Genomic DNA, 27,118 nt, shown 5'->3' with positions numbered 1-27,118 from the left:
AGAAGTATTGTATAGTATTGTACAGTATGTATGTCCATAAATATAAAGCAAATGAAATCACTCATTCCAAGTGACAACCCTTCTTTAAGTTGACACAATGTATTTGTCAGGTTAATAATGATTCAGCCGTCAACCATCTTCAGTCCCTTGTCAGAAATGATGAAGGAATGTTTGTTGTGCCTCAGGCTCAGGCTGTTCAACAGTGCAGTGAATGCTCCGACAGCTCGTGCCCTGTGAAGAAGATCAGTCACCTTCTTGATTCTCCTGTCTCTATTGATTTTAGGCCACATAAATGCTAGCTAGCTCTGCTGCTCGAGCTGAGGCAAGAGCTGTGTCTTCCTCTATTTTTAGTCAAGCGCCGGGTTCACGACGTAAACGCCCAATACATGGCTCATGACCGGTCACCGGGTTTACTTCTGTAGCGCGGCCCGTTAAATTATTAAATGCCACTCGAACAAACCATTCATGCAAATATATTACCGGGTTAAGGAGGGTTCTAAAGTGTGCAATGTCATGACCCGATAGTTCCGCGGCTGGATTATTTGGCGAGTGAAATAAACTATAATTGTCTTTTTTTCCCTCTCTTCCTGTCTTGTATCGCGGTATAGCGTTACATGTTTGAGAGAGAACTTTTGTGGGCAGAAATAAAGTGAAAACGGGTCAGAGATGACATGACTCACTTGTCAGCTTGCTGTAAAATCAGCTGTTTCTATGGGCTGCAAAGCTTTAGCCCACATATCTAACACCATCACCAGAATAATGCATGGAATGTTTTTTTGTGCACTAGAGATTTGCTTCCATTGTCACCACGTCTTTTCTCTCTCTCTCTCCATGTTGTGCATGTTCTTACCATTCACGTACGTTTGGTCTTCGCCTGCTGTTTTGTGCATGTCTCCGTATTGTTGTGCACGACAGCGAGATTGAGCGGTTTGTGTGCGAGTTACTGTAACAGCGATATTTCCAGTGCTTCCTGTTTGACAAGCGACTTCCTCTGTAAGCATTGGGCCCATTACGATGTGTTGTCTTCATCTCCACAGTCACGTTTCTCTGCTTGCAGTGCAGAGTTCTCTGCGTATGTACATGACCCCTGACAAGTTCATTTCTTCCTGTTCAGGATTCAGCATCTAGTGCAGTGTGTGTATTTTTTATTTATTTACTTTTACCTCTGGATGTCTGCTCGTTGATTTCCGTATTCTGTGCAGAAATGTAGCTTTCTAGTGATAATTGCTTTTCGAGCTATACGTGCTTTCCTCACCTGCCTGTTGTGATTCAGCTGCAGCAGCATGCCTCCTGATGGGGAATGCAATGTGAGGTGTTTTTCTGACAGGCGTTTTCATTACACTCTGCCGCACAGATGTTGATGCCGACACATGTGCATGTATGAGATAAATGGACGCCCGCATTGATGGGGATGGTGCTGCTAAAAAAACAAGCAAAAGCAAAGGTAGCTCTGCACTATCGGTGCAAAATGTAAAAGAAAAAGCACACTGCATGAGCTCAACGTGTTAGCTTCTGTATGGTGGTAGCGTGTTGGCAGGAAACATTCAGTTTGCAGGAGGTTTATGGGAACAACGTGGGTTAAAGGGCATGGCTTTGGATTTACATACACCGGGCCCATGGGACCTATGTTATTTTAATATCTGTCTCCAGAGCTGAAAGCAAAAGTGACAAAGTCATTTTGTTCCGGCTTTGTGCCCGGCTGTAATGCCCTGCGGTGAACTGGGGCTTTTCTGTGCTTCATATTGAGATTCTCCCTGTGTCTGTGTGGGCTTTGTATTTTGCTGTGAATGTTAAGGTTTGTCTAGACACAGTATGTGGAACCTGCCCTTGTACAGCCGTTCATCTGCTGATAACCATTGCACAACAATAATTAGGTGCCTCTATCGAGAGCCCCTCGTTTGCTGTCAAGGGAGGAGAGACTCATTTTCTATCACTATCTTTGAAGGTTTTCAAACACGCGATCTCCCAGCCCTTTCTATTGTTCTCCGTTAGGACACTTCACTTCCTGCTCTCTGGTGGGAGTTAGGTCTCAGAGTGAGCCATTGCAGTGGACAAGATGATAATGGGACATGATTCCGGCTGACAGTCACTTCTTTACATCAGCAGTGTGTTCAACTGTGTTGATGTGACGCGTGTGGTAAACGGGTTAGAGGCGTCACCTTTTTTACCGTGGTGTGTCTTTGAGATCAGGTACGATGCCGAAGTGTCGAATGAAATAATTCAGAAATGCTTGATTGAATAAACTGTAATATTATCAGCTGTAATATAAGTGTAATGCAAGTGTAATATAAGTGTTTGTCAGGTATAGAAGATAAGATTGTACACGATTTGACACCCCCCATGGCCACATTAGAGCCCACAGACCCAATTAGATGACAGTATTATAGAGAATATCTTTATGTATTTGAATAAAAAAACAAACGCATTCATTCCACTTTGCTTGGTCCAAAAGTCGTTCTATGAATAGATATTTGTGCAAACACTTTCTTGTCGTTTTGCTGTTGGTAAACTGTTGGTCGAGGAGGTGTGCTGATGTCTTTGTGTCATGAACCGGCCGACGGTCGGTTATTTCCAGGCGGCAACCTCTCGTTCTGAAAAGTGAAGCCAATGCTGAAGTGCCTCAGCATTGCATTCTCTCTAATGTCCACCAGGGGGCATGGTCGTGTGTAAACATATTTGTGTGTTCCTGATTTTCTGTACATCTGGATGACAGCGTCGGCATATCAAGATAAGGTGTATTGCTCAGTGTATTGCGGCCATTTGGATGCGTATTGTTACCATTGTAGGCTGACATACGTATAAACTCAACAGACTCATGTTTTGTTTTGCAGTAACAACTAAAACAAGCCGGAGTAGAAACCTTATGAAGCAGATCCGGAGTTAATGATTTCAATTTAACAACTTAATTCTTCATCCACTTGTCACAGCGTAGGAAAGCACATTACCATCGGCAGATATGGAAACAACTTTGTGTGGCGCATTTTCTGTAACCAGTGTAGCCTTTAGGCATGGTGGGGTAGGCGAACTAGCTGGCGAAGTAGCTTTCAGCTGGCTGGCTAGTTAGCCAGTTGCTAATTCGGCCATGCTCTAATGCTACATCGGTTACAGAAGATGAACCGAACAGCTGGTTGGTGGCCAGCGTCAGCACTGGGTCTAACGGTCCCTCTGTCTCACTCCCTGCCACTTCGTAGAAGGACAAGTTACCGAGCTAGCTAACAAAACCATCCGTCTCCAGAGCCCCACGGATGTGTGTTGTCACCATAACAAATGCCGACAATCGCCATTTTCTTGTCTGTTTTACTCATATTCTATTTCTATGGTTGTGGCTTTAGAGTAAGTTTTTACTGCTTTGGGAATCTTCTCATTGCGAGTTGGGCAGCCTTTTGTTTGGTAGTTTAAAACGGTGTCTGCTTGAACTGATGCCCTTTTGATAGCACGTAGTTATCGAGCTTTAATGTTTTTTGGAGCTGGGAGCCTCCCAGTGTGTGTGTGTGTGTTTTGTATTTATTGATGCTTTTTAAAATACACATCACGCCATCGATACCAGATATAAAGTGATGCAGTAGTAGTACAATGAGAGAAGTGTGAAAACCTCCACCAGCCGGCAGTTAGGCCTGTGATGTGTCTGCCCTGCATCATTTCAGGACAGCCGCTTTAACACTGTGAGCTTCTTTTTTTACCACTTTGTGAAGGCTGATTTCCCCCTTGAGACTAATTATCCGCTGCCTGTTTGTATGCTAAACTAGATCCACTGTCAAAATCGAGCAATTGCATTTCATTTTCACTCGTTGGGAGTGTCTGTGTCCACTGCCATTGGCTGGTTGCGTCTTTCACATTTAATTTTAGTTTCCCCCTCTCCTTTTCTTTCTTTTGCTCCACCTCTCCTTCCATATCTTCCCTCATCCTCTCCCACTTTGGCAAACCTTTTATTGTGGTGTCTGTGCTCCTCAGGTTGAGACGATGACATTAATCAAATTGACCCAGTTTTACCTCGGGAACGCAGATGCTGCTCGTGAAATTCGCCTTCCTGCAAACTTTGCATCTGAAGGTTTTTAAGCTAGCTCCGACAGAAATTCTCTGTCAGTGACATTTTACCGGCTGGTGATGCACAGCCATCCCTGGTCCAAATGCCACAATCTGGTGAATCTGCAGTAATTGCCATTGTCAGAGTGTTCCTCTTTTCACAGTGGTGTTATTGTTGTCGGTGGGATCCATATGGAAACATTGAATATTACCCATCTATCTTCCCATGGAGTCGTGATTAATTTGGCATTGAGCGCCTAGTTTACGAACCTTCGCGGAAGACTAATCAGGGTTTGTTACCGTCACAAATTAAACAATGGGAAGAGGCAAAGCAAGTTAAGCAGTCCTGTGGTTCATTTAGATTGTAATTGGGTGAGAATTAGATGGGACAAGGTTGACAGAGAGAGACTCTAATAAGCTCAAATGACTGAAGAGCTAGTAGGAAGAAAATACGAGGAGACAGGAGAGTGGAGGAAGCTCAGGGAAGCAGGAATGAGTCGTCTTCTGGCTTAACAACTCAAATCAGATGTTTCAATTACCTTTTGTTTGGCATGTGGTGGCCGATTGACTTTTACATACTTTGCCTGTCTGCTTAACTGTCAATACAAAACAATAAGATCATATTTATAGTTTTATAACGCTAACTGAAATCAACGGATTGATGCGGCATCTCCACTTTGTTGTATCCTAAAAGTCAGTGTGTTTGTGCAACGTATCCGCATACAACGGTTCATATGATATCTTACAAAAAGTTACCGCTTTTTACAACGAAAGCCAGCAACACGTGTCAATTTCCGTTAGTTACATGCATGCAGTTTTTTCAAGATAAACTTCTATCTTCAGGCGGCCGCCTGGCTGAAAGATCGCACACAACATTACTTTCGTGGGATTTCTACAAATAACGGCGCATTACTTTTCGCAGGTATGGCTACGATTGAGACCAGCCTGCTTAGTGTCAGAGGGTGAACATGAGATAAAGATGAGGAAAAGGATTTGGAGAGATATGGAGACGGGAAAGTAGAAGGTAGAGAGACTTTCCAAATTGCATACCATCCCGCCTAGAACTTGCTGATGCCTCCACAGTCAAACTGCTTCCTGATCGCTAACCTGGCGCATGATGAGAGAGAATTTGACTGATCACAAGGACAAAAACTCAACCCGACTTTTCCCCGTCCACCAAAAGAGGAACTTCCATGGCGTGTCACAACTCGTGAACTTGGAGCTTCACTTGCGAGGTGTCGACTACCACAAGAGGAAGGCATTCATGTGGATTCTCTCTGTGAACATGGTCCACACAACCCTTATTTGAACGCAGCATGAGGTGCTAATACTTAGCATCATTGGTAATTGAATACATTACTGATCCACAATGCGATGCATACCAAAGGTGTTTCTTTCTGCAGCCCAGGCTGCTTACACCAGCTGAACAAATGTGATGTCTACCACGCGCACTCCCAAGGTGGTACTGGATCATTTTTACTCGGTTTGCAAGTTTTTAGACGGAGTGAGGGGAGAGGTGACGAGGAAACACGCTTACAGAGCGGATGCATCGTTCTAGAACTGATAGGCTTTGAGGGCTGATGCTGTATAATGCATCGGGGGGATGGATAGCTATCACCTCTACCTATATTCAAGCTTGAGAAGGGAATCATTAAATCACTACAGGTGAGAAACAAAGAAAACACCCACATTTACCTTTCTTCAGTCATGGATTTCTCACGTAAAGAAGCAACGTAAATGAAGAGAAAAAGGCCTGAATGTGAAACATTATAATACTCTGATGTAGGTCTAAATGTTAACTTTCACACTTCACACACACAAGGTCTCGAATGACGACAGTTTAGAGAGCTCTTGTCTCGTAGGTGACTCACCTGGACACCCTGCACAATTAGAATGTGCAAAAAAAGAACACATTTGCAGTCACTGTCTCAGTCACGTCGTAAATCTCTGTGAAATGTGATTTCATTAAGCCGCAGAGCAATAAAGGTTGCAAAGCGAAAAGTTCATTGAGGACTTAATCAAAACAGTAAAAAAAAAATGAAACGGGCTCTGCTCAAAACCAACCCACCTTTTTATAGAGGTGGTTACAAAATTAGAACATCTACGAGTTAAGTTGTGATTTGCAGCATAAATCACATCGTCACGAGCCCGAATTTGATCGGGCACAGAGACGACGGTTCATTTCGTTTTTCTCAATCTAATTCGCAGGCAGTCAAGGTTTTGCACCGTGATCATTTTTTTTGCCATAAAGTCTGAAAGTCAAAGACAACAGGGGATCGTAGCCGCAGTGTCGGCTCCGTGTGGAGCGTGCCTGCAGATCCGGCACACGGCCTCTCCAGGGACTAAGAGGGGCCGACAGACAGTCGCACTCTGTACAACACTTTACTGTGACTGGGGCAAGCTGCACCAGTGGGCCCACTCTGATGCAAACACACACACACGCGCACACACACACACACACACACACACACACACACACGCTGGAGTGCAGATGCAGAGAGTGAAAACAGAGGTTATGTGAAGAAGAAAGACATGCGGGAAGAGTGAGCAGGCGAAGGTATAGACATTTCTTCAGAGGAATAAGAGCTTCCTGTGCCACCGCATTATGATGCTTTCCTTGTTTGGCACAGGAAAACGAGGCCGATTGCCAGTGACAGCTATTTATCTCTCATAAATATGGCACATGGATGCATGAGTTGATTTTTCAACAAACCCACTTTATTTTTCCTTTTCTTCTTTTTATCTGAAACGCGTATATTTTTCATCCAAAATCAATTACTGGTTGAGTTGTGGTGTCCTGATGAAGAATAGTGTTGTTTTTTCTGCTCTGTTGTTGTTTGTCCCTACGATACCCTGGAGCTGCTGACATTGTGCCTATACTGCCAATTTTTGCTTTTGGTTCACTGATAAATCCTTAAGTCTCTAAAGTATCACACAGACTGCGTCCCTGCTTCTTACAGCCCTCGGTGTCGTCCTCAGCGGCTTGTTTTGTCCAACTGGTTCATTTTCTGTGTATGAATTAATTGGCTAATCTTCTGTGTACTCCAAATTACGCTCCAAAATCTCAAATGTATGATTTATTTGTTGCCTGATTCATTTATAAAAGGGTTTTTCTTTTGAAATGCCATTTGGGGCTTTTTGTGTCGTCTAATTACTGTAATTATCTGTAGCTCAGTTTATGCTTTACATATAAATGACTGGCGGTCAACTCCTGGATGGGACCAGCTGCCGCTGTGTGAGTGCGAGCGACGCTGCGAAACCCTCTCAGATCCGTTCTTTACCTTCATCCTCCTGATTTTTACTGCCGTACCCATCAACAGAAGACGGCTTTATGAGCTGAGAACAAAAATGATTGCTTTTGAATTCAGATTATATGCCTCTGCGCTCAGCTCTTTCTTTCCCCGACGCTCTGTCTCTCTTCTCGCACGCCTGCAGTCTTCTCCATCTCCAACACACACACACACACACACACACACACACACGCACATCTATATACATTACATGCCTGCTGGAGTTTGATAACTTATCGTGATTTGGATCTCAACCAGCCAGGTCTTCAGCAGCACTTTGCAGAGGACAATGTGTATTTGCATACCACCAGGGAAGTGGAAATGAGCCAGTGCCAGGTCACATTTCTACGACTGAGTAAACACATTTACTCTTAAATATGTCCATAGACCTCAGACCGTGTTTTTACGACATTAATTCTGCCCCTAGATTCATTCGCCACCACTGCAGAGTTATGAGCAACGCGGCTGAAATGGAACAGCCTCATTAATATCTCCTGCTCTTGTGTTTTACTGAGTGCGGGCGACGGTAAATTATAACGTTATCACGATGTCTTCAAATGTAATCTTGTAAAGTTTAGTTTTGCTGAGAAAGGAGATGTTAGAGAGGGAATCAGGACCTGTTTAGCTTTTTAACACTTGCTGTAAGCAGTTTAAAATACATCATTAAATCTACTAATGCCCAGACCAGAATATTTTATTTCCTAATATATGAATTGTGTGTTTTTATGCAAGTAACCACTCTAGCTGACTTTTGATGGTCAACACTGACTTCAGAGCAGTTTAAATGATTTTTGGGATGTTGGTGTAAAAAAATAGCCTCAAGCCTTGTAGACCAGCTTCTATAACAAAAATAAACTAAAACGATCTCTATGAGCAGATTTGGCTCATTGGCAATCGGCAATATGGAGTGCCGTGTTGTTAGCTGAGCTGGACCTGAGAACATCGGGTTGAAACAGATCGGTGATGCCGTTTGGCCCTCTTTGTTCTGCTGGAAGTACCGAGCCCCGGTGCGTTTTATGCGGAGTGAGCACTGCACCATTATTCGTTTTTTAAATGCTACATTGCTTGTCGGCAACCGGTCATATGATGACTTGGGAGGCAGTTTGGTCTCGTGTGATCCGATTCATTTGGCATGCAGTTAACACACCAGTCATAATTTAGTCCTGGCATCTGCTCACCACAGTTTTGGAAGAAGGAAATAACCGGAGTGAAAGGAGAACTAACTTTTAAAGTGACATATTTTCTCTTTGTGCTGTGTGGTGGATCTAATTCCTGTTGATCTGGAAACGTAACGTATCGGTGTGTCGTAGTGCCCTTTACGCCCCATTGGCCAGTCCCATCAGTGAGTTGCATTTTCATATTGTGCTTTTCAGCAGCTTAAACTGTCTCTGTTTTGAAATGGATGATTTGTCAGTTTGGAAGAAAGGAAGACCTTTGAGATACTTGGGCGTAGAGCATGAAGCTTGGGGCGGAGATGAACTAAATGAAAAGCAGTGGCTCGGTGAGGAATGGAGACGCCGATCACACCACTGCTCCCTGCCAGGACGGAGTGAGATGAAAATGAATCAAATGGGCTTTGAATTTAAAACAAAAAGATTTGAATATGGCATTTGTGTTAACTCCATAATTTCCCTAAATATGACAAGCAATTACAGTTGTCCGGGTTTTGGCAGCGTGAGCGAGCGAGCTCTGCCAGGATTCTGCCTTTGAGGCTGTGCTTTTAGAATTCAATATGCAATTTGAGATTTCTCTGAAGCTCTTTGCCGACATCCACTCCTTTTCTTTTTTTTGTCAGCGACAAGACGGCACATAAAAGCGCCGTCGCTGCCGCCGCTGCTGCGACAGACATTGTGATCTCAACAAACTCTACTGTATACGAACATATCCCACAGAGACGAGTCCCCAGAAATACACTCATAGACTCCCAGGATTGTCTGATCATTATCATGGCATGTACACAGGAATCTATTTTTAAAAATGAGTTATGATCCCTGAAGCCTTTTGAAATGCACGAAGATGAATGAAAATACTGTTGTGGGCGTAATTTAAAACGAGACAGTGAGGAAATGGCACCCGTGGCTACGCAGGTGGTTTGCTTGTTCCCAGAAATATTTGCCACTTTATTCGGAATTAAATCACTGAATAATTTATTATTCAACAAATTTAAATGTAAAATGGTTCGGGCAGCCAGCTACCGGGGGAGAGAGCAGTACAACAGCTGCAATAACAGCAAATATATCAAGCAGGGTTTTTTTTCTTTTTTTCATAGTGAAGCTGAAGATCGCGCAGGTGTCCAAAAAGGTGACCAGAATCATGCATACGTAATGTGATGAGGTCACGGCCTCTGATGGAATGGAAGACGGGTCAAAGGTCGTGGGTCATTTTTGGTATATTCTCAGCATCACAAGATTAATTACGTTGTCAGATGGTGATATCCTCTCATATTATCAGATTTTCCCTCATAATTAAAAACCCCCTCTGGGCCGGAGAGGTCAACTTTCTTCCAAAAGTTCTGGCTCGAGTTCTCCTGTCTTGCTGATAAGAGCAGCATTATTAAGCAGATGATTAACCGTCTCCGAGCTCACGTTCTCGGCCCTGATGAAGCCTTGAAGTTTGTTTGAAAGCTCTTGGGGCTTCAGGTCAGACTGGGCACTCATTTTAATCCCCAAATTTAAAATGAATCTACAGTTAGTGGACTGTCTTGTATTCACAGTTGGACTTGATGGACTTGGACCTAATGAGCTGAACCTGCATTCTCTCTAATGTCCACTAGGGGGCGACTCCTCTGGTCGTATAGAAGTCTATGAGAAAATGACTCTACTTCTCTCTTGATTTATTACCGCAGTAAACATTGTAAACATGAATTTATGGTCTCGATCTCTAGTTCCAAGTCTTCTTCAGTACAGCATGATGTTCAAACAGACACTAAAGCAGGGGATGCTTTTAGTTCGCATGGCATTGTCTGGTCTGGGTGAACTTCAACACGTTCACAGTGTGTTGTCAGTAAATGTTAATTGAAACCGATCTGGTCTGTCAGCATTGGGTTGTACTTCGCTCCACCCTCTTGTGTTACTTCCGGTTGCAAAAAGCCAAGATGGTCGCCATCTTGGCTTTTTGCCAAGATGGCAAAAATGGCCAAAAACTTGGCATCTTGGCCAAAATGCCGAACTTGAGGTTTTCAAACTGAAGCCCACAAACCAATTCCAATTCCACGTCTTATATTCTGACTATTGTTCCACCATTATGTATTACATCAGGACCTTCAATAACGTCTTACTTCTTATTTCCCAAATCAACAACAAACTGTTAAATTATCATCAGCCAGTCACAGGATTCAGCAACCTCTGTGATTCTGGCTTTTTTGAAGATTAAGACCTCTGCAATATCTATTCTAGAGCATAAAAGCTGATACAAATAGATACAGTACCATGCATATTCATCATCATCTGACCTCATTACATCTGCAATTACACAGCTCATTTGCCTATTTTTGCAAGGCGATGATGAAAAAGGTTAAAGATGGGAAACTTTAAAGGCCACTGATTTACCATTATTGATTCAAGAAAAGAAATGCAGCAGCTGGAGTGTTCCAGTCATGTCATTAAATTGAGTGCTGTGTGCTCTTTCATGGTATTTAGGGATAGCTTTTTTTCCTATCACTCACTCAGAACCAATTGAGTTCCATTGAACAATAACAATCCGGCATTCGTACAATTTCACACGTTAAAGTCCTCAAACGTCCCTTCCAGCTAATGGCAAGGAGGAGATGACGAGGCAATCACACTGAAGAATAAAATATCTCACACGTCTCAACTGCTCTCCGAGGGGATAGACTCGGTCTCCGGTCAAATTCAGGGAAATGCATTTCGTATTCGAACACAAATGGAGCAATTTGTGCAAATAGCATGCGTAATAGTGGGGCAGACTCCCAGGTGTGTGAGCGGCGGCCGGGGCCCTGGAGGAGAGGCTCTTCACCCTAAATGCGTCGGCAACGAAACTCCAGGCCCGCGGAAATGGGGCAGTGGATGTGTTAGGGTGTCATTGGTTAAGGACATCACTGAGCGGAAAGAGAGACCCGTAATGAAATTGCTACTTGCCATGCTAAGCAGCAGCAGCGTGAAATCAGATAGAGCCGGCTGCGGCTAGCGCGGCTATTCTGACGCGTCAGAATGAGCTCTCGCTCAGTGAGCGAAGTGATTATTCAGCTGTCACTCACAGGCGAGAAATAGCTAGAGTGGTTAAAATAGAGCAGGGATCAGCGTAATCGAACCTTGCTCTCTGATAACACTAATTAAATAAATAGATAATGCCGGACTCGCACCTGCAGGCCCGCTCGTTGCATGTTTCATTGTTCCTGAAAGTATCGCATGAATTTTCTTTCGTGTGTTTGGAGAAGAATCGCATTTAAATGTAGTTTTTGCTCTGTAAACTCTGTATTGTACAGCAGAGTTCTCAACATCCTTCCTGAATCTAGCCAGAACCTTTTTCCCCATCTGTTGGGTCAAGTCAAGTCTCAAGTCTTCATGAGCAAATTGTAAGTTGTAAGTTTTTCAGTTTTTTTTAAAGCTGAATAACTGAAGCTCAGCGTAGCTTAGAATCTGATTCATCTGCCTACGAATTTATTCGTCAAGCTGTGCAAGGTCTCGCTGTGGCTTTTTTGTTGATTATTTATTCATCTGGAATTTTTCTCGGTCAAAACATCATTTTATATTCACATAATGTCTCACTGACCAATACCAAATTTATGTTTTTCGAATTGGAAAGTGTTTGGTTGATTTGAATTGACTGTGGCAAACCCAATCCGCCTGCGCCTCCTTGGAGGATAGTTAAATCAATCACGGTGTAGCCCCGCCCTAAATCATCCCCTGCTTTATGGTCTGTGTGACTCTAAATGGACCATAATGTACTAAATGAACATCATGCTGTATGAAGAAGACTTGAAACTAGAGATTGAGACCATAAACTCATGTTTACAATGTTTACTGAGGTAATAAATCAAGAGAAGTAGAGTCATTTTCTCATAGACTTCTATACAACCAGAGGAGTCTGGTTGGTAAGCGTGACCCTGGTGGACATTAGAGAGAATGCAGCTTTAAGAGATGACGCATCGGCTTCACTTTTCAGAACTGGAGGTTGCCGCCTGGTCATTGTGCAATTCATCTCCTGTATGTTACCACGATAATTTGCTGACAAGCAGTACTTTGGCACAGCCAGGTGGTCTAATTTGCATGTATTATATTATGGATAGCGTAATGACCAGCTGTAGGAATAAAAGTCATCGACTAAAGGTTTGCACCCACACAAGACAACCCATGTCACAGTACAGGAAAAACAAAAAACCCTAGAACACACGTCTTTATTATTCAGAGCGGGCATTCCACAGCGCTGACCTTAATCACAGTTTATCATCATTTTCAGATGGCTTTGATGATAGCATATGCATTCATAGAACACCAGCAACTGAACACAATCAACCGTTAGCTTTGTTTTCTGCAGCTCGCAATCTCAGTCTCCCGGTCTGCCGTTGTTGCCTCTTTTCTTTTGCTTCCTGCTACTCTCTTTTGATCCATCTGTCTGACTGTCCTCATCTTTCTCGCTCTCACATTTTCTTGTTGTTGCCATGCATACATTAACCCAGAGGAGACACAGATTCACACTGAACACCTCAAACTTGAATATCCGTCTGCATGAAACATTCTTGAGACAATAATGTAATCAGGAAGTGTCTGCCTTTATAATACAGGATGCAACAAATGACACAAATATTATTTCATCCAGGTGGTAATTGTTGATTCAGAAAAATCTGTAGCACAACAGTTAATTAATACTAGCTTGTGATACATCATATACAAATACTATAATGATAATACTATAATACATCAATATTACTATGAATATCATGAATACCTCAGTCCACTAAATTCGGAATATGGAATATTTGGATTGTATTTTATCATATACACTTTCACCTCATTGCTCTTTACTTATTCTCAAACATTTAGAGCTGCATCTCACAAAAGTCAATAGAATTTGTAGGGACCATTAAGAGAGATGCTGATAAAAGGGTGTGTGGAGGCTGCCAATAAATGCTCTAAGTGTGCTGAGTTTAGCCGATGCCCAGAGCACTCAGCATTTATCCACATCACTGTTCTACTGATGTGATGTCCTCTAAGGGAGAAAAGGGACTGGAGTACGCTGATTGACTTGCAGCCTTTAATTGTGCAAACCGACTACCGTTCCCTGATGTCTTTGACAGAATCAAAGTGGACAAAGACATAAGGCATGCATAGTCGACTAGGGGTGCAAAGGATCATAAAACTCACACATCGGATTGTATCAAGGTTTTGAGTCACAGATCGCATCAGCACAAAGAAAAAGGGAGCAAATGTAACATTTAGAGATGCCCAATTGCGTTCTTTTGCTGTCAAAAAATTGCGTTTTGATCGATGGATGTCCTGATCTTATTTGAAATTTTTCAAAACTCGCTCACGTAAGCACACTTCATCTTATCTTTCAAGATGATTCTTCACGATATAGAAGTAAAAATACATTTATTTTTTGTTAAAAGGATGCACAACGTGACCGGGGATGTGATCTAAAAGTGAAACAGAATTTGGAGCCTCTTACCTGCTCTACTGTGACGTATTTCCCAGTGAGACAGGATATGTGGCCGACGTACAGTTACATGAGGGATTGAAATCAACTCCTTTTGCATTTGATGGGACAGCTAAGAAATACAGAACTGCAGAGGACATTTGGCTCCTCACCTTCCATATCTCCCACCTGGATACTGCAAAACTCCACCAGTGCTTTCGCATCATCCACTGGACGTTCATCTGCATGCAACGTTACGGGACAGTAACACAGAGTTTTGGAAAAGAAGACGTTTTTTCCAACCGATATACAAACACACGTCTCTTTCTTTCTCTTTCCATATTGCTCCGTTACCTAGTACAACCCACAAGCAAGTTCTATATGACTGGTATGGTTAGCTAATTGCCCAAAAGTCTCTTCAAAGATTTCAACCATTTTACAGAAGAGAAAAGATTTCTTCCATAATTGGCATATAACAAGAGATAATTCCATCTTTAATTGCTGCATTATTGCATCTAATTGGAGGCAGAGCATCTCTGGAGCCAGACATGTTTGCCATCTTCTTTGTGACTTTATGATCGCACACAGTGACGTTTCTGTTGCTAGTAACTGAAAAGATGCAATGTAGCAACGAGATGTTGAGCTAGTTAGGGTTGACGTCACTCTTGTGTACTGCCTCTTGTCCCTTGAGCCTCAGTTGAGTAGACCCCACTAATGTATGACTCATGCAAATCACCGATACATTAGAGAAGTAGGGCATCGAGCTACAGCATTAGCACATGAGTGAGCAGCCAACGCACACTGCATAACTTCACAAAACTTCATCAGGAGGAGGAAATAACTTCCATACCTGATTAACTTAGAAGAAGGAAATGCAGCTGCACAGAATTATAGATAACAAGGGGTGTCCTAGGCACTAGTTCTATAGCAGTAAGGGTATTCTCCAATGCTGGGGACATAATGTTTAATGTAAAAACTCCTCTAGCTATGCTGAGATTATGAATAGTATTTCAGGCATCACCAATATTTACTGGAAGAACATTTTAAATATGCGTTTGTCTGACAGTGTTTCAGCATGCCCTCGTTGTGAACTCGCGGGCGTAAACTAGATTATTTTTAGATGAGAGACTGGTGCAAGAACAAGACCACTCTAGACATTAATATTATAGCGGCCAGTTAATACAACGGTTCTTCTGTGTTATCACATAATGTAAGCCTGTTTGATTCATTATGCCCATTCAATTAGGTTATTTGATATTTGGATAATGAGGTTCCACTTTACTGGTCATTGTGATTGAATTCTTCATTACAGAGGAAAAGGGGGAGATTACTGTCATGTCAAGTTTAACTGTCCTTCCGTCGCCCTTTCTAGATCTTTATTTCATCAGAGCAGTTGATCAAAATCTTCTAGTGCAGAGTGACTTTTTGATTGAATGCTGCAGGAATGAGTCAGAGAACCTGGGAATGAGTTTGTACTTCCGGTTCCCTCGTCTCAAAGTCGGTGGGTTTTAGTTGAATGGGTTTCTGTTGGATGGGTTTCTGTTGAATGGGTTTTAGTTGGATGGGTTTATGTTGGATGGGTTTCTGTTGGATTGGTTTTAGTTGGATGGGTTTTAGTTGGATGGGTTTATGTTTGATGGGTTTCTGTTGAATGGGTTTCTGTTGAATGGGTTTCTGTTGGATGGGTTTCTGTTGAATGGGTTTTAGTTGGATGGGTTTATGTTGGATGGGTTTCTGTTGGATGGGTTTCTGTTGGATGGGTTTCTGTTGGATGGGTTTTAGTTGGATGGGTTTCGGTTGGATGGGTTTCTGTTGGATGGGTTTCTGTTGGATGGGTTTTAGTTGGATGGGTTTCTGTTGGATGGGTTTTAGTTGGATGGGTTTTGGTTGGATGGGTTTCTGTTGGATGGGTTTCTGTTGAATGGGTTTCGGTTGGATGGGTTTCTGTTGAATGGGTTTTAGTTGGATGGGTTTCTGTTGAATGGGTTTCGGTTGGATGGGTTTCTGTTGGATGGGTTTCTGTTGGATGGGTTTCTGTTGGATGGGTTTTAGTTGGATGGGTTTCTGTTGGATGGGTTTCTGTTGGATGCCTGAAATAAGGTCCGTGGTTAAAACAAGCTGAAGAGATTTTAACGTTTTGTTCTGTTCAGTAAATACCACGTTCGTGAATTTTGAATTTTTGTCAAAGGAACCAGTGAAACGCTAAGGGCTCCAACAATACGTCATCCTCGCACCACTCTATCGTCCCGGGTTGTCCTCCGGAGGATCGCGGTTCGATCCCAGGCTACGCTAGTCCATGTCACAAACAGGGTGACAGAGAATTTAATGACTTCAGGATTCCCCCCAATTTTCGGGAAACGGGAAGAGACATTCAATTCTGACCTCGATTAAATCAGGGAGCCAAAAAACATTTGGAGTAATTAATTTGCACAACTCCGAACTTGTATCATCTTGAAGTAATAACGTTGCCTCTCCTCACGATAGAAGCTCTTTTTGCTCACGGATGAGGCTAATTAACGCCCGCTATGTTCTCATCATTCTACTTCCCCATTCATTTGGCATATTAGGCAAAATGCTCTGAGAGATTTAATTACACTCGTGTATCATTAATAGCATGTCTCCGTGTTATTCAGATAGAGAATTACGGACTGGTGCCCCGCTGCACGTTTCACCCATATGCAAATGACTTACACACATAATCTTTTCAATAAAGTTATAAATACTTATAAATATTTACCTCGAGGAGGAAGATAGCGATGTGCTAAGCTGTGGAATATAATGGAATCACATTTGTCATCTTCCATTATTTGCATTTAAGAAAGGGAAGACTGCATTTCTGCATGTCTGCATTTGTATCCCTCGTATACTTAATTGTCAGAGGACCTTTCGCCAGTATTAGTTTTACGTAAATTTACAAATCACTATGCAAGCAGAACCATGTAAGCTATATGTAATCTAATCTAAAACATGTCTGCTGTCTCTGTTGTGGCTTTTAAGTATTTAAGCATAGAATACCAACGAACAAGCAATTTGTAAAATTGTGCAAACTTTGCACGGCAACATGTTTCAGGGAGTAGAGGGGGGGGGAGGCCCAGAAGACACAAAAACAGATGATTTGGAGACTCTTTGCTTGCAAAAATGAAAACAGGTTTTAAAAGCTGGCTGGGGATGAATAACAGCAGAGCACTGAAGCTGGTATGTGTTGCTTACCTTTCGTGCAAAGCTGCATGTTTTGTTATGGAGACTGGTTTGTTTTCTGCTGTGTGCACCTCTGTTATTGTACTGTACGCACATCAGAAACTTTAATAAAAACCTCCACTTTAACTAACCAAGGAGCTTAATATGGCTTAACATATGCATTCCCCCTCTCTCTGTTATAACGCTCTTCTCTCTGGTGGGAAGGGTTTCTACACAATTATGAATCCTGGATGCAGGAATTCTCTTTAATACAGCCACACGAGTGTATTACAGCCGGGCGCTGATGAGATGATCAGATGAGAACTGGTTCACAGTCTGTGTTCCAAATCACTACCATGGTGTCGGGTGAGGTTGAGGTCACGGCTCTTAGTCAGACCGGTTCTTCCAGAATGAACTAGAAATTGAAGAGCTGGCAAGCATTGGACACTGATAAAAAGCTAGCTGGGAATATATATTGTTTATTATGCATCGCTTAAGTGTTAGCACTTAAAGAAGCTGTCCTTAGTTCAGTGATGATTGTGGTGGCTCGGCAGCATATGGGAAAAGAACAGCTCACTGCTGCAGCTCTGTTGCCAAGCTATATTGATCTCCATTGGATTTGGTCCTCAACATACTCTCCTAACTGGGAGGTTAACCCCCAAAGGCACCGTAAAGACTCTCTGAAGTTTATAGTGACTCTGCAAGGCGAAGAGAATGAGAGGTATACGGCTCATTCAGTGCCCAGAGGTAACTTCAGCCCGGCTAAATCACAGCGCAGTGCACTTCCTAAGTACTGGCTCACGTTTTTCTATACTGACTCTCCTTCTGTTTATTCCAGTTCGATGTATCAAAACCCAGAAAACCCAGAAAAAAAACAGCAGCAATCAAAGCAAAGCATTATTATTTAATATTGATTTTCTGGCAGATTGTCTGCTTCTTTCTGATGTGAGTCACACGTTGACGTTACTCTCCACAGCAGTTAAAATACAATTATATTATTCATAAAAGCCTTAACAAAGACACAGCACTCACGTGCAATAAACAATGTAGCTGTTGTTTCTATTATATAGATATATACTGTATATATCTATACTTTACTTTAGATTCGTGATTATATTCCAATGGTTTTATTTGTCAAATGGAAAAACTATGTTTTTCGCGTGTGTCATGTCAGGATATTTCGTGTCGGACAGGTTATTCTTCACACCCTTACGATACACCATTTGCAATCAGATTGTGAGATGATGTCATGGCCCTGCCCATCTTCAACTGCAGACCTTTTTTGATGTTTGGTTGTTGCATCTTCTATGGCCGATGCTGTGAACTGAACAAAGCCAGTAATCGTCCCCGTTTCCGGCTTTTCTTTCGGATAAGGCACAGATTTAGTTGGCAACACAGCGGGGAGCTCTGTTTGCTTCTGACTAATTAATATCAGGAAGTGAAATAATGTGAGCGGGGCTTAATGGAGGTTGAGGAATGTGGAATCATACAAACTGCTGTGAAGCTGCAGAGCAAACCTGAAAGCAGTCTTCAATATGTTTTTGGGGGGTATCGCAGAGGCACGCTTTCCTTCAGGGCCCGGCAGCTGAGCCATGCTGATGCATGCTGGGTAGGTGTCTTTGCTAGACAGACTTTGTTCACACTGGGAGATGAGGCTCTGCTCTGTAGCTCCACATGATGGAGAGTGACACCCAGCACAGAAAAAAAGGAAAAAAAGATTCATGACCGTTGCTGAATGTTTGCGCTAGCACACTCATGCTGCCTGTGTGTGTGTGTGTGTGTGTGTGTGTGTGTGTGTGTGTGTGTGTGTGTGTGTGTGTGTGTGTGTGTGTGTGTGTGTGTGTGTGTGTGTGTGTGTGTGTGTGTGTGTGTGTGTGTGTGTGTGTGTGATGAAGGGCAATGCTTCACTCACACGGTATCACGTACAGTATGTGCCTTTGCACACACACACACACACACACACACACACACACACACACACACACACACACACACACACACACGTGCCTCTGGTCTCTCTCTCACCGCTGGCATTGATCAGCACTCTGCTTCGCAGTGAAATCGATGTTAATTTCACTTTTCAGTGTGTTGAAATCAACACGCTGCCAGTGTTTATGTAATTCCACATCTGTCAGAGCTATTTAAATGTTTTGAAGTTTTAAAGTAGAAGAGCCACCTGAACTCCATGGGGAAGACAACGTTCCACTGGACTGAGGATCGAACCGCATGCAAGGCACTAATACCGTCGGTGATCGCTTAACGAGGGTCTGGAAAGATCAGCACCCCTAAAATCAACACTTAAAAATAGTGGAAGAGTCAGAGATGGCGGTTGGAGGCTTTCAGAGCGCACTCGACCAAATCAGATCAGCTACCATCACCCTCCCTCCCTCCCTCCCTCCCTCAACCCTTTATATGCGTGGCTGGATTCCAATCGCGGATGAATATGGAGCTCAGCTAAAGTTGATGGATGCCATTTGTCTTGGCAAGCAATCATACCTGCACCAGTATTTTGGTCCCCTTTATTCTCCCTCTCTCCCCCCTCCCCTCCCTCTCAAGAGAGAAGTCAGTTAGTGTGATAAGTGATATTTATAGCCACGATGGCAGCTGGGGAGAGCATGCACAGCATAGCAAGGCAGGCACATATCAGGAGAGTGGCCCATTCATAGGCATCTGGGAATTGGGGCTTTGTTTTTATTAATTTCTCTCTCGCTCTCTCGCTCTCTCTCTTATACACATACTCTCCTCCCGCTTGCTTTGAAGGACAAATATGCGACTGACTGCTGTTATCACTTTCCTCCGACACATCCAGCCTGTGGAAAATAGTCAAAAAACACGCGTGTTCACTGCCAGTGTGGCATCTTCTCCGGGAGTCAAGAGCGCTGATGTTTTTAAGGTCAAGGGCGGCAAGAGCTATCTGGCCGCCTTGATTTCCCTGCCAGTAACTGATTGGCTGGCTTCACCTTTAATCAGCAGCAATCATAGGACTTGATTGAAGATGATAAATCACTGGTAATGACGGTCAGACCCGGAGGACACGAGGGGCTAACTGTGATAATGGCCAGGGCTCCTGTGGTCCTGCTCCGCTGTAGGCCCACCTTTGATCACCTGAAATACCTGGAGGCACCAAACGGTTGTAAATGTCTTGACTCGTCTTTGAACCAGAAGCCAACGAGAATGAGGGGCGTTTTCAGAGAGGACTGTATGCTGCAGCGGCGTGAAGTGGGTCAGAGTGAAAGATAACAGAAAGTCAGGGAATTGGTGTGAAAATGAGTCATTTCATACAAAACAAATGAAAGATCCACTCTTTGAAACCATGTTTGCTGCCGTCTCACACTGTAAATCTGACTTATTTCAAAAAAATATATACTTTTTCCAACTCTTAATAATATTTATAACACCTACATGTTGAACTCCTGAGGGATACAGTACATTCTAAGTAGTACTGCGGTAGAACTGTATAGTATCCCAGCGTTCAAATACTTGCTGTGAGCCTTCATTTATTGTCATTGTACACAGACTGTCATTTTGTGTCCGAGATTTTATTATATTTTATTATAATATCAATAATATATATAATATATTATAATATTCTGATCAAGTCGTCAAATCCGGCGACGACATGTGTATAAACCAGAAATTGTACTTATGACATTTGGAATGTTGCTGAATATGCTGAGCTACACTACATTTCAGGAGAATGGTCATGGGGGAATTGGCGCCATGCTGGATCGGGTATGGTTTCACAACTTTTAAGATTTTGACCGCAAGGGACTTTATCACATACCATTTGTGCTGACCCCAACTGACAGCTTGTTGGGCAAAAATAACAAACTACCAACAGCTTTCAGCATGGCGAAGAGTGGGGAGTAGTAACCTCTGTATGTCAAATGGCATAGCAAACACAGATGGAGGAGGTTTTCAATTTATTCACCAATATTTGAAAGTGAGTTTCCCCTGAGCGATGGCTGCATTTAGCCCGACAGAACGGACGCCCCTTATACCTTTTGTCGCCCTTCTTGACATGTCGATTGCAACATTTCTTCAACACACGGATGTACAAGAAACATAAATCACACCACCTGCTGGAGTTTGACCATCAGCTGGTCGGGAAAACCTACTCCAACCAATCAAATTAAAGGGACAAGCTATCAGAAGTATATCTTTTGAGTATTAAACGCTCACTTCCTGTCGACTTAAAAGGGAGCCTCGACAGGAGTTACACGATCACCAAGTGCACAGCTCCTTAATCTAGTGATGGAAACATCTATTAGCTGTGTTTTGAGAATCACGTTTACAGTAAAAAAGATATAGTAGTCCGAGTCACTAACAGCATACTTATTTTCTTGGGTGTAGTTAAATTGACTGCTGTAGCATTTTAATAAGTGCCTCCGCTCGTTGACATCTTGCCCGTGTCATCGTCACTCGATGCAGGCTGAAGTGGTTTTAGGGTATATAAGAAGGCGATTGAGGGGGTCTTGGATGCGAAAGGAAAGTCAGCGCTGGGAAGCTTCACCCCGAGGGATAAGTGATAACAGCAGCTTTTATCCCTAGTTGTATGGTCGACTGCGTCCTATATTGTTCAGGGACAGACCCATCCATCTCCATTGGCTTTCATACAGTGGGCGGCTCTGTGGATCAGGGAGAGAGGGTGGCATGAAATGTCAGAGCGATTTGGTCGGCCATTTACCTTTTTGAGAATTGCTGCTGTTGTTGTAGTTTCACTCTTGCCATAACCTCCTCCTCGCCAGTGGAATGGTTAGAATGCAACAATCTCTACAGAGATGCGTGAGTTGCTTTGAATAGCACTGCATTTGGCACTACCTCTGTACGTTTGTTTGGTGATACAGTACTGTGGTCAAGTGCATGACTAAGAACATTAGTCGCTCAATATGGCTCACTGCAGCTCAACTGGAGCTATTTCTGATGTCTCAGTCAATGACTGACGTGTCGCTTTTTAACAGATTTTCCTCAAAATTTGAATTGCATTCAGAGTTTTACACAACGCGCCGATGCTGATTGCTAACCCTGTCATGAAAGCAGTTTCATCCGCGAAGCGGGATCCTTGACGTTAGGGTTAGGGTTAGGGTTAGGTTTTCCTTGATCCTGAGATCACAGATCGTGAACACGTGCACGAGCAGGCGCCTCGGCATCAATCACGATCCAAGCAGAGTTTTTAATAGGAAACAGAACAGCACAAGTCGAGCGTGTACTCCTACTAATGATCTTTAGATTAGCCATTATGAGGAGCAAAAGTGCTGGGAGTCACTGAATTATTCTCCGCGGTTGTCGGGGGGGCCATTGTATCACATAAGCAAAGGAAATGATGCTGTTGAACAGAGATAACTGATGAACGCAGAGTGTGTGTGTGTGTGTGTGTGTGCGTATCTTGTAATTACACGTTCTTGCATGCGTATGTGCAGTTTAATGTAAAGTGGCAGAGAAAGATTAATGTGTAGGTGTCCTGATGCAATTAGGTAATGAGATGTTGTGTGCTCCCGGGGAAGTCTTAAATATTGTTGAAGAGCGTTGTAAATATCTATGTTGAGTGTCTATGAATTCATGAATTTTCAGCAATATTATAAACGAGTTCTCTTTTTAAATTGTGTACATTATACTGTATGTGTGTGTGTGTGTGTGCGCAGTTTTGCTGTAGACTGAAGTGAGCAGATGCACCACGGATGCGCTGGTGTGTCCGTGGATATGTGAAATGTTGTAAAGTGCACTTTGCAGGCGTTGGGTATCTCCGTCTGCCGGTGTGCCCTTTTGATTAATGTGATGGCAGAGTGGCCTAATGCGGAGATTGTCCCATAACTGAAGGCTTTCAGCTTTCGTCCCTGCCGTGGCCAAAAAAGCCGCCATCAATAGCAATGTGTCCTTGAGCAGGACAATGAACCGCGCTCACTCACCCATAGTCAGTCTGAATAACAACATCACCCAAATATCTGCCTTTTAATTCAAGGTCATCCTATGTGCCATCAGCACTGCACCAGGATGTGATTTCACCATTTGTTCAGGTAAAGATCCCGTTTTTAGACTGAACATTTGAATTGCTATAAGTGCTACTTCCCCTCTCAGCTTCTGTGTAAAAGAGGTTATGTGTTTTGTCACTGTATTGATGTCGTAACACGAACATTAAGGCAACATATGAATTGGACTCAACTTAAAATGCATCGTACATTATTTCCTTTGGTCATGCGTCCAGCTTTCATAGAGCGTGTCCTCTGTGTGCATAGGAAGTCATTTCTTCATTGGTAGTTGTTTTGAAATGTTTCCGTACTGACATCTGATCAGAGCTTTCGGGGCCTTATTGTTATGCAGTGACATGAGAAAAGCCCTGAGCGTATATCATAGGACCTACGGTATACAAACACAAGTCTTTATTATTGCCGTAGGTAGGAATAGATGGCTTCTCGAGGCAGGTATCTGTGATTTTATTCTCTCTGTGCCAGCATCTTTTTAATCTCTGGCACCGCCTGCACGGGAGTGAATAAACCTGTCACCATCAATTAACAGCCGTCATTCTTTTGCATCTTGATTCCAAGTGAGCATCATGCCACTCTGATTTCATTTAAAGTAGAGTCAGTCCTCACGCCGGTGAGCGGTCTCTCCTCTCTCGCTGTTTGTGCTGCCGACTGATGGTGAAGAGAGAGAAAACAATTAATGCCATTATGCAGTTTATTCCAGCATATTCCACTGTGCTCCTGTGGCAGCGATGCTGCGATGCCAATTAAAAGATTGAAAGACACAAAGGGGGGGAAAGGGACATACTGTATGAGAGTGAGATAGACACTGAGGAGGAGGAGGGAGAAGAGAAATGGACTTTATTAGTCACGTATTCGTGTTGTTTACTCCTGCCTTTCCTCCTCACCGCTGTCCTCTGGGACCCCCCCCCCCACCCTCTCTCTCTCTCTCCCTCTCCCTCTCTCTCTCTCTCTCTCTCTCTCTCTCTCTCTCTCTCTCTCTCTCTCTCTCTCTCTCTCTCTCTCTCTCTCTCTCTGCCGGGGGCCCATGGACTCTGTCGTCGTGAGCAATGAAACTCTTTGCCTTTGCTATATATATATATATATTTATGAGATCATGATTGTGTGTGGCTGTATTTGTGTTCATGCATGCTTTGTTGTCTTTAATATGTGTAACTGTGGAGAGTAACATTCATTGTGTGTTAATTCAGGCGGCCACTGTGGACCGTAGTGTTTCTGAGCACCATTTGTTTGTGTTGTTCGTAAACATGGATGTATGTATACGGCCCTCAGGCCCTGCATGCTGTGCATACAGTGCATCTACAGTACAGTGACTGAATATAAATATCCCTTTATTTCCTCTGTTTGATTTGCTGTAGAATATAGAAATGATCATCTGACAGCATTTGTGAAAAGGCGTCTAACTCATTTGCATTGTCGTATCCCAGCTTTCCTTTGAGGACCCTTCTTACCTCACAAACAGCGACTGTTAAAATGACATGGGCTGTTAGATGAAAGCACTGAACGGGACTGAAGTGGATCTGCTCGCTGCTGTCGAGTTTTGAAGCCTTGCTAGCTACGAATTTGCACGAATGAATATTAATAAGTTATCGGAGCAAATTTAAAATAGAATATGAACAAATGCTTTTGGTGGCTTCAAGATTCAAAAAATCAGGAAACATTTCTGAGTGACTGATGTGTGAATACATTTTTTTAATCGTATATTTTTTTGATGAGTAACTTTTCAAATCACCCCAGAAATAGTTTAAGACGTGTCAAAGACTCGCTAAGTAAGGCAGTACTTTGCTCTCTTTCGTAACACAAGATTATATTCATTTATATTTTTCATTATTATATTATTATTATATTATTATTATATATATATATATTATTATTATTATTATTATATATATATATATTATTATTATTATTATTATTATTATTATTATTATTATATATTATTATATTATTATATTTTTTATATTCATTTATATTTTAAGCCTTCTGAGAAACAATAAGAAATGGTGCTTCTCTGTATTACAGGCGTTTCCTGTGTTGTTCTTTTGTTAGAAGGAAAACAACTGTAGTATAAGGTCGATGGTTGCATAAATATGACCTGTAATGTAAAAGCTGCATTATTCGATTTATTTTCCATTTATCCAACATCAGTTTTTGCATGATGAAGCTAAGAAGCATGACCTTTAACAGTGACCTCATTATATCCGTCTTTTCATAAAAGCAGAAATGATTGTGTTGTTCTGAAAAAAGGTGGACTTTGTAAGTGTAATTGATTGGTTTGATTTGAGTGTTACCGCGTACAGCATTCCCCTCCACACAGGACACCACCGTTATGCCCATAATTCAATTAGAAGCTATCTGGGACAACACAATGAAGCCATTGAGATCATCCCCATTGTGGTCCGCGTGGTCCATAATTAACATCCCTATCTCCTGCCTCGCCGTTCAAAGAGAGTTAAGGGCAGAAGAAGGCCACTGGAACGCCGTAAGAATGCAAATCACCGCAGAGGTCACCTGGAACCCTGCTTGATCCAAACGTCCTCGTAGTAAAGAGCATTCATGTTTTCTATCGCTTGCTGTAGTTCGCCATGTTAAGAGAAGAATGTGTTGTTTCTTGTATTCCTTGTCGTCGGTAAATTAGGCTTTTTCCGAAGTCTCTTCTTTCTTCTTCTTCTCCTTCTTTTCCTCCGTCTCCTTCCCTTGTCACAGCTTTCCCCACTTCTAAATCCGTCCAGCGTACTCGGACGTCCCCAAAGCCGTCCTTTTATTTCTTGAGTCTGGTGTTTGGCTCCATGGTGACACCGTTGACTCTGTTCCCAGTAGAACAGTCGGCCAGCTGGGCCGCCGGCCACCGATGGCCTCCTGTACTCTGAATAGCAGAGTCCAGCTCTATTTTCTCTTTGCCAGGCGATGACTCACCACCACTTCACGCCCCCCCCCCCCCCCCCAATTCTAGTCCCACCAGCCTCCGCTTCTTCTACGTAATAGAGCTAATGTTCAGCCTTGTGCACGGCTAACAGGGATGCCTTGGCCTTATGCAAACTTTATGACGGCGGAGACCGGCGTCTCCTCTGCGCGCTGTATAAATGATGTGTCGCTCGGCGCTGCACTTATCCGAACCCTGATTTCTGCTGAATTATTGATGGTCAACAGGGTCAGGGTTTGCTCTTAGTGCTCCCCTGTGGGGCCTCGCAGGGCTTAGCGCTGTCTGCACTCATAATATCATCACCACCCAGACGGCACGCAGCAGCCAAACTTCCATGTTGCCGAGAAATGGTCTAATGGTGGACAGCGTGCATGTGTGAGTGTGTGAGTGAGAGGGTGTGCATGTGTCTCTACATTTTTAAATGTTGCATGTATGTTTGACATTTGAGTGAACCTTTCTTGTTACCACGGTTTTCTATATTTGTTAACGAGAGCACGTCTCGGTTAATATTTCATCATCAGCTTCAGCGTTTCAGTGCACAGCGGATGAATAAAATGAACCTGCTTTTTGCAGCTGACAGACACAGCAAACCTTTTTTGTTAACGCCTCTCCCCCTATTGCACATCAGCAATTGATGAAAAGGATGCGTCCTACTGTTCAGAGGAAAGTATTGATCTAGACAGCTGTGTTGAAGCAATCACCAGAACAAAAATAGCTCCCGATGCCTCCAGCTCAGTTCCCCCAACGCACACGCACAGAGAAGCCTTCTCTGTTCAACTCCAATGCATACCAAAGCTGCTCCTGTTCTTCAGGTCCAAGCTGAAGTCCTTCAGTATTGACAGAATTTCGACCAGTGTGCCTCATTTACAACTTGAATATCAAACACAAGGATATCCTAAACGCTGTAGTGACTCGCAGGGCCACGGCGGAAACAATGCCTGTCAGAGCGCTGTCCTCTCATATTCACGCCTATCTAGCAAGCTAAAATAGCTCTGACCACCATGCTGTCAGCCTAACCCCTTACCCATGCAATATGTATCCGAGAACCAAGTGTATGTTGTGCAAACTGTCTCATTCTGAAGTATTTTAAGAATAATGCCGTATAAATCAGCTTCTAATGAACCTGGACT

At 43.0% G+C, this 27,118-nt stretch overlaps 1 protein-coding gene across 1 annotated transcript in view; it reads left to right on the top strand.

The window, feature by feature from the left end:
- fstl4 (follistatin-like 4) overlaps positions 1 to 27,118 on the top strand; it is a gene marked incomplete at both ends in the record, with an annotated part of 145,465 nt that overhangs the window by 7,767 nt on the left and 110,580 nt on the right. The gene's annotated exons all lie outside the window — the stretch shown is intronic.

The sequence above is a fragment of the Melanostigma gelatinosum genome (assembly GCF_949748355.1).
Source record: "Melanostigma gelatinosum genome assembly, chromosome: 14".
NCBI classification, from domain to species: Eukaryota; Metazoa; Chordata; class Actinopteri; order Perciformes; family Zoarcidae; genus Melanostigma; species Melanostigma gelatinosum.
This window is presented reverse-complemented; position numbering and strand designations above follow the sequence as displayed.